The sequence below is a fragment of the Podarcis erhardii genome, assembly GCF_964252035.2.
Source record: "Podarcis erhardii genome assembly, chromosome: W".
Taxonomy (NCBI): Eukaryota; Metazoa; Chordata; class Lepidosauria; order Squamata; family Lacertidae; genus Podarcis; species Podarcis erhardii.
In genome coordinates, this window is record NC_138506.1 from 2,985,075 (window position 1) to 3,002,919 (window position 17,845).

At 43.4% G+C, this 17,845-nt stretch overlaps 1 long non-coding RNA gene across 1 annotated transcript; it reads left to right on the plus strand.

Moving 5' to 3' along the window:
* Positions 1-877: 877 nt before the first annotated feature.
* Positions 878-3,949, plus strand: LOC309333283. The gene is made up of 3 exons (XR_014152446.1): positions 878-908; positions 2,210-2,318; positions 3,542-3,949. It is a non-coding gene; the product is annotated as an uncharacterized lncRNA (long non-coding RNA).
* Positions 3,950-17,845: the final 13,896 nt, after the last annotated feature.

Below are 17,845 nucleotides of genomic sequence, written 5' to 3' on the forward strand. Positions count from 1 at the left end.
CTGCCCCCTGTGGTGTGGCACCCAGTGCCCCCCTCCCCCCCCCAGCTACATCTCTGCACCCACCTCTTGGGATATCCTGGGAACAAGGCTTGAATAGTGAAAATTAACTGCGCTCAGTGTTATTTTTCTAGAAAAAGAGGTGCCAGAACTCACCACGAACGCTTCCCTTGTTCTTTTACAATGGCAATGGCACCAACCGGAGAGGTGCCAGAACTCAGTTCCAGTGAGTTCTGGCTGGGGGGAAAAGCTGCACTATATTTTTTTTCCTCTAAGGCTGGAGCTTCAATATGTGGCATGTGGGTGGGTGGGTACATTTTCTCCCTCACCTCAAGCAGCCCTGTTTGTGTTCTTGTTATGCTACCATTATAGTTCCTGAAATGAGCTTGCAGTTGGCGTTCTGCTGAATGCATATTGCAGACGGATGCAGTGAAATTTGCAGCCGGGATTAAGGGATTCCTATCAAAGCCAGATGTTTGGTGCAAAGAGGGCTTCTCTAAGGAGGTACCAGCTCTTCCAGTGGGAAGTGCAAACCATGCCATACGCCTTGTGTACTGTACTCAAAATGGTCTTGCAAGATCAGATCAAAATCCTACCTGGTTCAGCATTCTCCCTCTCCGTCCTTCTGTCTGTATCCTTTTAAGCAGAGCAACGTTGGTCTACTCCCTGCTGCTGTATTTCCCTTGGGGAGAAGCAGAAAAGGCTCCCTATCTCTATTCCCTATTGGTTCCCTGTATTCCAACCCTTTAAATCACATCATAGGTCATCCTTTGCTCCCCCTCCCTTTCCCCACTGTTTCAAGAATGACTTTTCCATTTTTGTTCCTAGATTATCCATGGGATAAATCCAATCAGAAATCAATACAAATAGACTTGGCAAAGTTTAAGGAACTGGATGCCTATGCACAGACGGTATGCTGTCTCTTATTGTGATATATGCAGCAAGGAATTTGCTAGGATGCTGAGGTTTTTAATGTGCATTTGGAATTTGAGAGTGCTTTCAAGCGTCCTCTCCTGATAGGAGGCAATTACTTCTGTTCAGATGGAAGGTCCGAACTGGGAACATCATGAGTCACAAGACCCTGCTCCTGTTTTCCAGAAAACTAACACGGTGGAGCACCTATTCACATGGGCTGCACACACCATGCATTTAAAGAACACCAACTCCCCAAAAGAACTATGGGAGCTGTAGTTTTCCCCTCACAGAGCTACAAATCCTAGAACCCTTAACAAACCACAGGATTCTCTTTCTCTCTCTGTGCGTGCGTGAATTAAATGCATGTATATACACCCATATTTAGTTATTTTGCAGCATTGCGTTGCTTTAAAAATTCAGGAGATAGCTCCAAAGTCAATTCGGAGGAGAGCTAGCAATCATAGGCAATATGAAAGGGTTTGAACGACTCCTCTCTCTTTCACAATTCACTTTCGATCGTATTTATACTACAGACTGAAATTGATTTGGTAGTTATTTCCTCTCCTCGGGGAACTCCGAGTACTGTACTTCTGTGAACAAGGCTAGCAGCCATTAACAGAAAATTCTCAGTGCCCTTGCCAAACCACAACTCCCAGGAATCTCTGGGGGGGCCTCGCCAGAATTAAACTGGCATAAAATTAATATACTGGTGCAGTAATCAGCCCTGGGTTTCCCCCAGTGCTGTCAAGTGACAACAGTAGGGCCGGCTCAGGATCCAGGGTTGCCTTGGTCCCTCCCTGCCCCCAGAATGCCCCCCCCCAGTTGTACTTCCACCCACCCAAAGGTGCAATGGGCAGTGGCGAAGCTGCATGCAGAGCGCTCCCCCCCCCCCCCGTTCCTCTGCCAGTAGCAATGGGGGAACTCTGCACTTGTGGGGAGACAGTAGCAAAGAGGATTTGGGTTTCAGCTGAAGATTGTAGAAATAACATGTCTGTGAACCCTGGAAAAAGGAAAGGTTAATCATGCGTCTCCCTTCAGAACAACTCCCCCCCCCCCCCCCAAGGGTACATTTTTGGCAAGTATAATAAATTCTTTGATTGATCAGTCAAATAAAACACATACACTTAATCGACTAACTGTGCAATCCCAGTGAATTCAGCAAGAGACACTCTTGTAAGTGCACGCAGGATTGCACCCTAAAATTTCTTTAAACAAGTAGACTTAGGTAGAAGAAAGGAACTGGTACCCCCTCGTCCATATTAACTGCTTCCAAGTCTATTTACCTTCTTTGAAACAGGTGAATGTCAGGAATAGCGTGAAAAACCTGGTGAGTGTCTTGCTCCAAAAAGCCCACAGTGACCTGGAGAAAGTGCGAGCCATTTGGATGTGGATCTGCCACCATATAGGTAGGTGGGGGTACCACCTTTCTGCATACTTGAGTCCCCTTGCCTCTGACAACTTCCGGTATTAAAAGATCAGCCTTTGTCACTGCCCTGCGCCCATGAATCCAGCTCTGTAGCAGAGTTCTTTAGCAGACACCCAGTCCAGTGATTGCCAGCCAAGGAAGATGGACACGTAAGGTCATATCAAAGCAAGTTATATTCAGAGTAGACCGGCTGAAATCAATGGATGCAAGTAACTCATGGACATTAAATTTAGTGGGTCTACTCCGAGCATGGCTTCTTTGCAGCTGTCTCGGGCATTTTCACCATTTCATAGCCAGTCATGTCAGCTCCATTTGCACAAAGGATTCTGGATTGTCCACTGTGTGGACCAGTGATTTGGTGTTTGGCTCACACAGAGCTTGACTGGGATCTCTGTTCAGCCATGAATCTCAGAAGGGACCAGGAGGTGCTCATTGATAACAGAAATCACTGGGTTAAAGCTCACTGAAAGTGCCGCGGTAGCATTATTATCAATTTACAATGGGGTGGAAGGTTTGCAGGCTATGAAGGACTCGCTCACAAATTTATTGAAAGCTGCACGAATTATGATAGCTAGCAAGTGGAAGGGGCAAGCAGAATATAAAATGGAAAAATGGTATTAATATAGCTATTAATGATAAATGAACATGTGCCATTAAGGTAAGACGGGGAATATGCAGGAGGAATGATTTTGAGGAGATATGGAGGGTGTTTGTAGAATTTGTACTGTTACAACGGAAAGGGGTCAAACCATCGCTAGAGGTGTTGAAATTTTGGGAGGTTGGATAGTTACAATGGAATGGTCTCGCTGGTGGGGTGCACATTTTTATTCTTATTTATTTATTCTTATTACTTTGTCAAAATAAAGTAAAGGTCGCAGCACGGGAGGAGAGGAGGTGTCTCCCGACTCCTAACCCTTGCACCAGTGTGCATTTTTATTTGGCAACAAGACCCTGGGTCTACACAAAGCAGATTTACGAGTGCTTCCAGACTTTCTCTTTTGAGGTGCGATTCAATCACATATGGGCAAATTCATGTTGTGCAATCAACAGTTCATTTGGAGCTCTTGCAAGACAAGCCACCCCACCCCCCAATCAGATTTGGGCAACCAGGAAAGATATTGAGAAACACGATGGAAAGTGTTGCAAAGTGTTGCCACCCCACAAGCAAATCAGAATGGGTGCTCATTGTCTTTATTTCTACAGAATATGATGTGGAAGGCTGCTATAACCTGGACAAGGTGTCATTTAAACCAGCTGATGTCCTTCAGTCAGGAAAGGCTATTTGCGGCGGATATGCTCGACTCTTTCAAGAAATGTGCAGGTAACTTCTGTTGGCTCCAGCCATCATGGCAAGTGGTTGTTACTTGGCTGTAGCGATAGGAGATCTGGAGAGCCACAGGTTCCCCACCCCTTGCCCTAGGCAGCTATCTCCATGCTTAGGCGTGATCAACTCGCATGTGACAGCCCTCGGAAATAAGTAAATCAATAGATTCTAAGCAGAAAATGGCGGGAGAGAGCTGGAGAGTCCTCATGGCTCATGAGGAGACCCTCGCCAGAACCCAAAGAGGACTTCAGTGGGAGCGGAGGAAGCCCCAAAGAGAACGGAGGCACAGTGGGGCTTTGTTTAGGCTGCTCAGCCTCCCCACCTAGGAGCTGACACACGTCACAGCATGGCAGCTGCTGCTGCTTTTCCACGGGTCCTCCAGCCAGTTCCAGAGCTTCAACTCTAGTTGAAAAGAGTGTTGTGGGGGGAGAGAGCTGGAGAGCAGGAAAAAATGAGCTTTTTTAAGTGTGTGCTCCCTACTTACAGAGGGGCATGGGTGGCGCTGTGGTCTAAACCACTGAGCCTCTTGGGCTTGCCGATCAGAAGGTCGGCAGTTCATTTTAATTTTTTTAATAATTTTTATTGACAGTTTAAAAGTTACAAAAAGAAAAGATAAAAAAGAAAAAGAATTAAACAATACAATACATTACAAAAACAAAAACAAAAACACTACATAAAACATTAAATTAACAAAACAGAACAAAACAATTAAAAACACATCCAATAATTTCAAAATCTTGTCTTTCAATCACTTGTTTCAGCGACCTCCTCTCACCTCCCTTTTTGTATTCCACTTCAATTACCTGTTTCAGCAATTCCTTTCCATCTTTCTCTATCTTCTGTCCTGTAATTTGTCTTAACATATTCTAACCTTGTTTTTTCCCCCCTTTAATACATTAACAATCTATCTGTACCTATTTCCTTATAACATTTCTGCTAAAGCCATATAACTTCATTCCATCATTTTTCTAACATTCATTAATTTTACAATATTTCTGTAAATAATCTTTAATTTTTTTCCAATCTTCTTCCACCAACTCTTCTCCCTGATCTCGGATTCTGCCAGTCATTTCCGCCAGTTCCATATAGTCCATCAGCTTCATCTGCCATTCTTCCCGGGTGGGTAAATCTTGTGTCTTCCAATACTTTGCGATGAGTATTCTTGCTGCTGTTGTAGCATACATAAAGAAAGTTCTGTCCTTCTTTGGCACCAATTGGCCGACCATGCCCAGGAGAAAGGCCTCTGGTTTCTTCAGGAAGGTATATTTAAATACCTTTTTCATTTCATTGTAAATCATCTCCCAGAATGTCTTAATCCTTGGGCATGTCCACCAAAGGTGAAAGAATGTACCTTCAGTCTCATTACATTTCCAACATTTATTTTCGGGCAAATGGTAAATTTTTGCAAGCTTGACTGGTGTCATGTACCACCTGTAAATCATTTTCATTAAATTTTCTCTTAAAGCATTACATGCCGTAAATTTCATACCTGTGGTCCATAATTCTTCCCAGTCAGCCATCATAATGTTATGTCCAACATCTTGTGCCCATTTAATCATAACTGATTTCACTGTTTCATCTTGGGTGTTCCATTTCAACAGCAAGTTATACATTCTTGACAAATTCTTAATTTTGGGATCTAACAATTCTGTTTCCAATTTTGATTTTTCCACCTGGAAGCCAACTTTTTTGTCCAAATTATATGCCTCCATTATTTGGTAATAATGGAGCCAATCTCACACTTTATTTTTTAATTTTTCAAAACTCTGCAATTTTACCCTGTCTCCATCTTGTTCCAAAATTTCCCAATATTTCAGCCATTTGGCCTCCATATTGAGTTTTTTCTGTGCCTTCACTTCCATTGGTGACAACCATCTTGGGGTTTTGTTTTCTAACAAGTCTTTATATCTTAACCAAACATTAAACAGTGCTTTTCTAACAATATGGTTTTTAAACGCTTTATGTGCTTTTACTTTATCATACCACAAATATGCATGCCAACCAAATACGTTGTTGAAACCTTCTAAATCCAACACATCGGTATTTTCAAGAAGCAGCCATTCTCTCAGCCAACAAAAAGCGGCTGATTCATAGTAAAGTTTAAGGTCTGGCAGGGCAAATCCACCTCTTTCTTTAGCGTCAGTTAATATCTTAAATTTTATTCGTGGCTTCTTGCCCTGCCAGACAAATCTGGAAATATCTCTCTGCCACTTCTTGAAACAATCCATCTTATCCAAAATTTGCAATGTTTGAAACAAAAACAACATCCTTGGCAATACATTCATTTTTATCACAGCAATTCAGCCTAGCAATGATAACTTCAAATTTGACCATATTTCTAAATCCTTTTTCACTTCAATCCAGCATTTTTCATAGTTATCCTTAAACAAGTTCACATTCTTAGCAGTCATGTTAACCCCTAAATATCTCACTTTCTTAACCAATGTTAATCCTGTTCCCTCGTGGAACTTCTCCCTCTCACCTGAGCTTGCAGGGCAGCAGCTGAAGAAGGAGCAAAAAGGGTTTTCTGGTGTGTGTGTTTCTTTGTGGCTGATTAGCTGCTCTCCCTGTGCAAAGGTCAGAGGGGGCAGGGTTTCTGTTGAGGCAGGTGATTAGCTGTGGGAGGAGCTTACCAGAGCTTGCAGGGCAGCGGCGTGCGCAGTTTGATCCATCTTTTAGATTTAGGGGAGCTAGTCTCAAACGTTTGTTGGGGGAGACCTAGGTTTTTTGGGGAGGGAGTTATTTGTCCTGTCTTCACGCTTTTTATGATGGAGGACCGCTGTAGCCAGCCCCAACAACACGTTCTCAAGATGGAGGGTGAGGGAACAGCTGCAGTCGCCTGCGGTTCCTGCGCAATGTTTGCCATCTTGCCAAATGTTGCAGGCAGCTTTACCTGCAGCAATTGCATGTTGATTGCCCTCTTAAAAGACAAAGTCCAGCAACTGGAGGAACGTGTGGCTACGCTCCAAAGAATTAGAGAGCTGGAGCTCTTCTTGGAAGCAACAGAGCACACCGTCTCCACCAAGGAGGAGACAGGGGACTCCCCTGAGAAGGAGGCTAGTTCACCAACACAGGAGCCAGATATATGGAGAAACGTGACTCAAAGAAGTAGGAGGCCCAGGGTTCGCTCTGATTGTTTAGAAATACACAATCGCTTTGAGGTCCTCTCCCCTAGCATGGAAGACGAAGAGCAGACTCCATTTGAGGATCTCTCCCTCATTACAGTCGATCAGGTATATGAAGACGAGCAGCAAAGTCAGTCCTCAGGGAATGTGCAGGCGACCTTGGAACGGACAGCTCACAGAAGAACCCCGACCAGACCTAAGAGGAGGCGTGTAGTGGTGATAGGGGATTCCCTACTTAGGGAACAGAAGCAGTGATCTGTGGGCCTGACAAGATGTCTCGGGAAGTGTGCTGTCTCCCCGGGGCTAAGATCCAAGATGTAACTGAACGACTGCAAGGAATCATAAAACCCACTGACAAATACCCCTTCCTCTTGGTTCATGTGGGAACCAATGACACTGCAAGCAATAGCCTCCAGAAGATCAAAAGAGACTATGAGGCTCTGGGCAGGAAATTGAAGCAATTAAATGCACAAATTGTCATCTCATCTGTCCTCCCAGTTGACAACCATATGTCAGGAGTGCTCTGATGGTGTTTCCCGCTTGGCAGGGGGTTGGACTCGATGGCCCTTGTGGTCTCTTCCAACTCTATGATTCTATGATTCTATTATTCTATGATTCACTCACAGTTAGATTTTTCTCTAAAACCTTAGTTTTCATCTTGTTCAACTTAAAACCTGCTACCTGTCCAAATTCTTGGATCAGTTCCAGTACCCTTTTGGTACTAGATTCTGGCTCCTGTAAGGTCAATACTAGATCATCAGCAAATGCTTTCAGTTTGTACTGTTTAGCTCCCACTTGTATACCTTTAACCAATTGGTCCTTTCTAATCATATTTAACAAAACCTCCAGGACCGATATAAAAAACAATGGAGAGATTGGGCAACCTTGTCATGTCCCTTTCTCAATCTTAAACTCTTCTGTCACTACATTGTTCACAATTAATTTTGCCTTTTGTTCTGAATAAATTGCACCTATACCATTTTCAAAACCTTGACCTACCCCCATCCCCTGTAAATTCTTTTTCATAAAACTCCAAGAAATATTATCAAAAGCTTTCTCCGCGTCCACAAATATCAAAACTGCCTTAGTATTGATATTCACTTGTAATTTTTCTAAAATATTAATTATGTTCCTCGTATTGTCAGACAGATGTCTGCCCGGGAGAAAGCCCGCTTGGTCTTTATGAATTTCTTCTACTAGCACCTTTTTTAGTCTTTTAGCCAAAATATCTGCAAATATTTTATAATCCACATTAAGCAGCGATATGGGGCGGTAGTTCTTAAGCTGTGTCTTTTCAGTCTCTGTTTTCAGTATAAGTGTATACCTATCCCAAACATCTATAAGAGATCTTCGAAATATGTGGTTTCCAAATCCTTTATGGATTTTTTCCTTATCATACCATAAATACTTGCATCCCAGATTACTTTTTTTTCCACTGTAGTATTTATATTTATCTCAAAATAATCTCTCAAGGTTTTTTGGGCCTTCTTAATCACTTTTTCATTCCTAAACAAAGTATCATTCATCCTCCATCTGAAAGAACCAATTGGCGTCAATTTCATTTCCATCTTCACAGCATTATGGTCAGAGCAAGTTTTGGGGCAAATTTCCACTTTGCTGGTCTTCGGAACCAGCCCTCTAGTTACCCAAATTTGGTCAATTCTTGTCCATGTCATTTTAGCTTCAGAGAAAAAAGTTCCCTCTCTTCCCAAAGGATTCTTCATTCTCCAGATATCAACTAAGTCCATATTTTCAGTCATGTCAAAAAAAGTTTTTGGTAGTCTACCATCTTTGGTAACTATCTGTCTCTGTGCCTTGTCCATATTTGTAGATACCACTCCATTCATGTCTCCCATCAAAATCATGTTATAATCCATATAGTCCATCAGAGTCTCATGTAGCTTCTTAAAAAATTCCGATTTTCCTTCATTTGGTGCATAAATGCCTACTATCAAGAATTTCTCTCCTTGTGATTGGATTTCAATTGCAACAAATCTTCCTTGGTCATCTTTGAATATAAATTTCAGTGATAAGCTCTCCTTTGCATAGAGAACTACTCCTCTTTTTTTTACTTTATCTGATGAAATGAATTCATGGCCCAATCTCTTATTACTCAATATCTTCCTGTGTAGCCTTATCACATGTGTTTCTTGTAGACAAATCAAGTCCAATTGTTCTTTTTTCACTAAATGAAAGACTCTCCGTCTTTTTTCCGGGGAGTTCAGTCCATTCACATTCCAGCTCAATACTTGCAACGCCATGGTGTAATTACTATTTTCCTCCAACTGCAGTGCTTGCTCTTCTTCTGTTAGTGGTAGTGGTAACACATTTACTGGGGGATCCAATCCAAAGGGTAAAGCTGATATATCCAATATTCCCCTGTTTGGTGATCTTCTATCCAGTGCTCTTTGCTCTAGTCCTCTATCTGATGATCTTCTATCCGATGCTCTTGGCTCTTTTCCAAATCCCTTGTGCAAATCTTCTTCGTAATTATACAAAAACTTTATTTTATCTTCTACTGATCTTATTTTTATTTTCCTTCCTTTAAAGTTGAAGGATAGGCCTTGGGGAAACTCCCACCTGAAAATGATTTTGTTCCTTCTCAGCAGGTCAGCCAAATCTCGATAGTTAGACCTAAGATCCAAAAGATATTTCGGGACGTCTTTAAAAATTTTCACTCTTGACTGTTGTACTTCCAAAGTCTTCTGATAATGCCAACCCAAGATTCTGTCTCTCTCTTCTTTAGTTCGGAGGGTAATCAAACAGTCTCTTATTCTATTCTTCTCCTTTTTCCTCCTCTTCCAAGTCTAAAGGCTCTCACAATTCTGAACTCCTCTTGCTCCAAGTCCAAGTCCCAAAATTCAGCAAATTCCTGTGTGAGAAAGTCTATCAAACTATCCTTCTCCAATTCAGGTAAAGCTCTGATCCTCAAATTTGTCTGTTTTTCATAGAAAGTGTCACCTTGTGATCATCCAGTTGCCTCTGTAGGTCTGGGACTCTCTCTTTCTCCAATTGTGTTACTTTACCTTCCACAACAGCAACTTTTTCCCTAGCTTCCTCTGCCGTGTGCCGTATCGAAGTGGACTCCTGTATCAATTTCTGAATGGTTTCTGTGTTAGTATTCACCTTTTGTCCCAGATTATTTATACTTTCTGTATTTAAATCAATTTTAATAGTTGCAGCATCCACCTTCACATTTGTCGCGTCTACTTTCTTGTTAAGCTGTTCCAATGAAGCATTTATCTTGGTTAATGCAACCACTAGGGCTTCTTCTGTTAACATTCCTCTTAATTTGGAATGTGTTGGTGCAGCCGCAAAAGAAGAGGGGGGCCCTGATGTTGAGGCTCTCCTAGGTTGCTGCCAAGTCTTCCCAGACCTTGTTGTTTTTTCCGGGATTGACTGGTCTATTTTTTCCTTTCCATCTGCCATAACACTTAAGAAATTCAAGGTCAAACTCACAGTCACACAGTTCTTATCTCACCACTGGAAATTCCCCTAATCCAGCTCTTGTAGCAGTTTCAGAGTCTTCCTCTAGAGGGAAACAGTTTCTATTTGTATTAATCCATAATGTCTCCTTTTAAAGCACAGTTCAAACAGTTCAATAGACACAGAAACTATATTATACAGATATTGATAGACGACTTCTCAAAATACTTAGAGAGTTACATACAGACACCACAGTTAAAATCAGAACTGGGATGTCAGGCAACTATACTGACCCTCTGCCACTGGGGAAAGGGGTTAAACAGGGCTGTTTGTTAGCACCGTTCCTCTTTAATTTCTATATAAACGACATTGTCCAACATATGGCAAAGTATAAGTCATCAGCTCCTGCCCTGGAAGGCAAACACCTGAATATACTGCTATATGCTGATGACATGACGGTCATGGCACTCACTCGAAGGGGTCTACTCAGCATGCTGGAGGGGCTCGCAGCTTATTGTTCCCAAAACTCTCTAAAGATAAATTATGATAAAACAAAAATTGTGGTGTTTACTAGAGCTCGACATACATTTAGATGGTCTCTAGATGAACACAAAATTGAACAATGTCTCCTTTTTAAATATCTTGGTATCACTTTCCAAGCCACATCTAGCTGGCTTGCCCACTTCAAGACTGTAGCACTTCTAACACGTAGGACAACTGGTGCTCTGCTCAGTTTCTTTTATTCGAGGGGAGGGCAACTGGTGATCCCGGCACTAAAAATTTTTGTTGGAAAAGTGATTCCACAGATGTTATACGGAGTAGAACTCTGGGGTTGGAATCAGAAGCTGTTAGAACGGCTTGAAATCTTCCAAAAATTTTATCTCAGAAGAATTCTAGGCCTCCCTCAGAGTACTCCGGCAGCTCTCCTAAGAGTGGAAGTAGGATTACCTTCTGTGTCTGCCAGGGCCCACTTAAGATTCCTGCGCTTTTTCACCAACCTCATAGATGCCCCGAACACCTTATTGGCTAAACAAGCCTTTATATCATTACAAAATAATACCACTTGGCATAAAAGCCTACTAGACATTCTATCCAGATACAACCTACCTGAGTTTAATACTCTCAAATTGTGGAGCCCTGATAAAGTTCGGGAATGGATCTTTGAAAAAGACGCCTTTTTGGACTCCACCAAGATAAAAAACTCAGGGTTTTCCTACTGGTTCCCCCGAGTAAAAGCAGTCAAAATCTGTGCCAACTACTTGGTGGATATCACCGATCCCATCCTTCGGAGAGCTTTCACTATGGCACGGTTTCAAACATTGCCAACTGCCTACCTGACCGGTAGATACACAAAAACCCCAGTAGAACATCGTTTATGTCCTTGCCATATGAAAATTAAAGAGGATCTTACACATTACTTCCTCTATTGCCCCATTTACTCGGGCTTTAGAGACGCATTGCTGCAAATTATACCCAACTCTATAACCAGTCCTGAAGATAGAGTAAAATTTTTGTAGTTGATGCAAACCCACGCATTACCCATGTGGTAGCGGTCTTTGTGATGAAGGCCATGAAAGCCAGGGAAAGATTTATAGACGACAATGTAAAGACCCCTTCACCGTCTGTTTAACTCGCTGCTTGTTTTCCCTCCTTTTCTATCTTGTGGGAAGAAGGTTTTGTTGGCATAGTATGTAATGAATTTTAATATTTTTAACTACTGTAGTGTTGATTTTTGTGCACAGGCATGGTCCTCACAATAAACGGATTTGATTTGATTTGAGTTCAATAGAGTTTCATAAAGTTAGTTTCAATTTTCAGTTACTTTTAGTCCTTTTTAAGAGCAGACGGAGACAGTGAAAACAATGTATCTCTCTTGTTTAGCTAACTGTCACTGAACGTTCTATTCGCTGTCAAAGAACCTTTCAAAACATCAGTCTAACTAGCAGCCCGTTTCAGGGTTCGGAGCGGTGGTATTTTTAACTTCCTTCTCTCACACCTGCAGGAATACACAGTCCAGAGCTTCCCCCCTCTTCTCCTGCTTCCAAGGGGGTTTAATATTTTTTTCCTGGTGGAAATTAAGTCCTTTACGATAGGCTTTCCAAGACTTTAGCTTGCAGCCTCTTTGCTTCAGTCTATTTACAAAAGGGGAAGGCGGACTTCCTGTTTTGAACCTCCCTGTTTCGATGCCAAATTACGACGTTTAAAAGTCCAATTCTTCACTCTACTCACGGGTAGTTGCTTTAAAATCTAATTGTCCACAGGAAAAAGTTGGCGCTCTCCGGCAACAGCTATGCGGCTTCGCTGCATGGAAAGAGCAATCGATTCGAAGCACCGCGCCGCTCACCCCACGTCGCTCCGGATCCCCGAAACCGGGTTTCCCCGCGGGTGGGGGAGGCGCAAAAGGTGCCAGCCGAATCCCAGGTTCACAGGCTTCACCCGCCTGTGATTTTTAATGGGTGTCCACCTTCGCCGTGGCAGCCAGACCCAAATTTCCACGAGCAAATTCCTCCCAATCAGAGGAATTCCGCCATTAACAGGGGCGCCAACCCGGAAGTGCCCAGAAGGTCGGCGGTTCAAATCCCCACGACGGGGTGAGCTCCCGTTGCTCGGTCCCAGCTCCTGCCAACCTAGCAGTTCGAAAACATACCAAAAAGTGCAAGTAGATAAATAGATACCACTCCGGCGGGAAGGTAAACGGCGTTTCCGTGCGCTGCTCTGGTTTCGGTGTTCTGTTGCGCCAGAGGCGGCTTTGTCAGGCTGGCCACATGACCCGGAAAAACTGTCTGCGGACAAACGCCGGCTCCCTCGGCCTGTAAAGTGAGATGAGTGCCGCAACCCCAGAGTTGTCTGTGACTGGACTTACCTTTCAGGGGTCCTTTACCTTTACCTTTACCTTTACCTTTACCCTACTTACACAATTTTTGCTTATGTGCATGGGGTTCCGGAACATGACCCACCATGTAAGTGGAGGAATGCCCACACTGTGAATGATCCTGAAGCAAACTTGCATATATAGGGCTGCATTGAATTGAGTAGATCCACTGGAATCCATAGACTTAAAAATTACTTGAATTTAATGGGTCTCTTCCCTGTGTGACTTAGTTCCTCATCCATACTTACCTTTGCTCTGTGCTTTATAGGCTCAGGTCCTGGCTTTCCAGGTCCGTGTCCAAATGTTGTTGTTGTTGTTTCATCCCAGGAAAACTTGTGTTTTCCTGCCAAATTGGAGCAAATGAGAATCTGTGGAGAACCTGATTGCTGTTTTCTCTGATCCAGCAAAATGAAGGACGGCCACTCCAGCCTATCAAAGCGGTGAAAGCAACCACTTGTCCTCTTGGTAGCAACACTGTTCCTTCCTTCCTTCCTTCCCCTCTCAGGATTGCAGGGATACAGTGCCAGTATTTGATAGGCAGCTGCAGCGTAAAGGGGAAGAGCGACCATGCCTGGAATGCTGTCCGCATTGATGGAAGGTGGCATCTCTTAGACTGCACCTGGGGAAGTGGCTCTGTGAATACTGCTTTTAGCAAGTTCACTTTCAGGTACGTTGTTAGGCAGACCAGGCAGAGCGTGGGACACACTGAGGGGATAGCAGAAGAAGAAGAGTTTGGATTTGATATCCCGCTTTCTCACTACCCTAAGGAGTCTCAAAGCGGCCAACAATCTCCTTTCCCTTCCTCCCCCACAACAAACACTCTGTGAGGTGAGTGGGGCTGAGAGACTTCGGAGAAGTGTGACTAGCCCAAGGTCACCCAGCAGCTGCAGGTGGAGGAGCAGGGAAGCGAACCCGGTTCCCCAGATTACGAGTCCACCGCTCTTAACCACTACACCACACTGGCTCTCACAGTTAACTTCATTTGCTTTCAGGTGGTTTTGTTTTGCTTGGACCACTTGTCAGAGTTTGCAATTTGATGGCCGCAGGGCTGATTAATGTAAGCAAGTGCAATAAGAATGCTGCAGCTAGGTTGGTGACTGGGAGCGGCCGCCGAGACCATATAACACCGGCCCTGAAAGACCTACATTGGCTCCCAGTACATTTCCAAGCACAATTCAAAGTGTTGGTGCTGACCTCTAAAGCCCTAAATGGCCTCGGCCCAGTATACCTGAAGGAGTGTCTCCACCCCCATCCTTCAGCCTGAGGTCCAGCTCTGAGGGCCTTCTGGCAGTTCCCTCACTGTGAGAAGTGAGGTTGCAGGGAACCAGGCAGAGGGCCTTCTCAGTAGTGGCGCCCGCCCTGTGGAACGCCCTCCCATCAGATGTCAAGGAAATACAATAACTATCTGACTTTTAGAAGACATCTGAAGGCAGCCCTGTTTAGGGAAGTTTTTAATGTTTGAAGTGTTATTCCGTGCAGAGTGGCTGTGGAGGCCCGGCTAGATGGGCGGGGGTATAAGTAATATTTCATTATTATTATTATTATTATTATTATTATTATTATTATTATTATTATTAAGCCATGGGCATGGAGTGTCCTGATGGCAGGGATAGATACCATCTATTTATCCTCTTTGAACAGTTCTGGAGTGTTATGCTTATTCTGGGCTACATGTGTAAAATCTGGGGATTCTGGAGGCTGGATTGTTGCAACACAGCAGCTTCCTCAACCAGATGCCCTCCAGCTGCTCTGGATCACCACTCTGTTTGCCTGTCTGGCCCTGGTGCTGATTTAGGCATTATTATGAAATACTAGACTATTGCGCCTTCTCCTTTTGCAGGTACGATGAGTTTTACTTCCTTACTCACCCCGCTCTGTTTATTAAGAAGCACTTCCCTGAGGACCCCAAGTGGCAGCTTCTGAAACAGACGGTGACACTGGAGCATCAGCATGATCTGACTTAAATGCAGAAGGACTGACCGTTGCAGTCATAAGAACATCAACCACTGAAAATGGGTAAAGTCAATTAGAAGCGTCTGTCTTGTTCCCTTTGATATCACAGTTACATCCACAATCAGCCTCATGTACAAGCTGTTACTGCAGTGTATATAACAGGGATGGAGAACCAGAGGCCCTTTCAGAGGTCCTGCACTACAACTTATCCAGAATGCGGCAGCTAGACTGGTGACTGGGAGCGGCCGCCAAGACCACAGAACTTGAAAGACCTACATTGGCTCCCAGTCCATTTCCGAGCACAATTCAAAGTTTTGGAAGCCGTCCAGAGTGGCTGCGGAGACCTGGCTGGGTGGGCGGGTGGGGTATAAGTAATAAATTATGATGTTGATGATGATGATGTCCCATCATCCCTGACTATCATGTGGTTGATGGGACATAAGAATTCAGCAACATCTGGAGGAAATCAGATTGGCGAAGGCTGGCTTAGCACACCACCCCAGACTCTCAGCTGTGGTTAACGTTATAAAGTTATAGAGTTATTATAGAGTTGTAAGGGACCACAAGTGTCATTTTGCCTAACCCCCAGCAATGCAGGATTATTATTTTTGCCCCGTGTGAGGCTCAAACCCACGACCCTGAGATTAAGAGTTTAAACAAGCTAGCTGGATAAGCCATGGTTTAAAGATGGCTTATCAAACCAATCAACCATGGTTAACAATAAGCATAGTTCATCAGATTTGGGTGAGGCAACAAGCTGTGGTTAAGCCTAACGAGGATGTAGTTTCCAAACTCTTCACCGCTTGTGTAGAGGGAGGAGGGGGGGAATGTGTGAGCCCAAGGCTTGCTTTGGCTCATTCCCAGCATACTAAACCATGGTTTCACTTGACATCTGAACTGGGTCTGTAAGTATTCCATGCTCTACCTTAGATACCTTTCTTTGCCCCTATTGCTGATTTAGATAGTGTTGCTAAATACTGCACTATTGACCTCTCTTTTTCAGGTACCATGTGATTTACTTCCTCAACCATCCTGTTCTGATTATTAGCACCTCCCAGATGATCCCAAATGGCAGCTTCTGAAGCAGACTTCTGCACCTGCAGCAGCTTGCATGGAATCCGCCTACCGTGTAATTTGATATCCTTCAAGGACAGTCACTTGTCTCGGGCATCACTGCTAAACTGACCACGGTTTTGATGCACAGGGTTCTTAGCTTGACACAAAGTTTTTAAAAATGGAAAATATATATAATATATATAACATGATACTTGTTTCAATGAGCTAAAATCGACTGCAGTAGCTATTTACAAATTTACAGTATAACAAAGAAATCGGGGAGGTGTTCCAGGATTTCTTTTTAAAGGCCGTATCAAAAAATGAGTAAAGTGGGAAACCCTAGATTGATTTTGAAAAGCAGATAATGAAAGGGTACAATTAATGTTTAGGCATAAACTTGTTCATATAAAAATGTGTTGAATCCCGCCCCCCATCCTTTACAGTACAGCAACACAAATCATTAGCATTTTATCCACCATATTCTTGAGACACCCTAATGTGGTCCTATCCATTCACTTAAAGTAGTAGCAGATTTTTTATATATATAGCAAACAGTAAATAAAAAGAGTACAATCCATAAATTGGTGCAAACTTTTGGGGCTTGCCTTTGATTTCCCAGTGTGTTTGTAAATGCAATAAAGTTTCACTGTTCTCCGCCAAATGTGTCCTTGTGTTTTGTTCCTCTTGCTTGATTCACTTGTTTAATATGTATATATTTTTACTTAGCTTTAACACACTTACAACTGTTATTTTATAGTGCAGAGCAACACGGACAGAAGGAACCATGAGAGAAGCGATGACTGGCTTCACGGTTTTTCCCACATAATGGTTTTTTACACGGCACGCGCACACATTGTGATTAATATTATGGCACTGTTACCACGCTGTGGACTTCAAACTTATTTCCTCACCCCCAAATGTATTGATACATTGCCCAGCCTTAAAGTATGTGTGTGTGCTCTGTGCAAAACTGTGAAGCCAGCTAGTGCCTCTACATAGCTCCATCCTGATTGCAGACATGGTGATATATTGGTACGTTGCAAAATTTAGCTGGTGCTCTATCACGATTTTGAAAACCAGGTAACATCTAGCCCTCCTCTCAACCCTTGTTATTCTTCGAAAAGAATTTGTCTAAGTTTGCTTAAGTAAGTGGCTTAAAAGTGTGGGTTTGGATTAAGAAAAGAGGAGAAATGATTCCCTACAACAGGTAACTTATCAGTTTTCGTGAAAGGTGTCAACTTTGAGAGAAAGCAGTATTATTTGTGATGGCTAAAAGGTAAAGGGACCCCTGACCGTTAGGTCCAGTCGCGGACGACTCTGCGGTTGCGCGCTCATCTCGGTCTATAGGCCGAGGGAGCCGGCATTTGTCCGCAGACAGTTTTTCCGGGTCATGTGGCCAGCATGACTAAGCCGCTTCTGGCGAACCAGAGCAGCGCATGGAAATGCCGTTTACCTTCCTGCCGGAGCGGTATCTATTTATCTACTTGTACTTTGACGTGCTTTCGAACTGCTAGGTTGGCAGGAGCAGGGACCGTCACGGGGATTCGAACCGCTGACCTTCTGATCGGCAAGCCCAAGAGGCTCGGTGGTTTAGACCACAGCACCACCCTACACAACACAAAACACTGTTGCTGTCTGTAGGTTTTATTTTTATTTTTATTACCTTATATTTTGGAAATGTACATCCAGGTTTTATTTCCTTTAAATTTTTTTTTTGGGGGGGAGGCCAAGAGAGTGGGGCCCTAAACTAT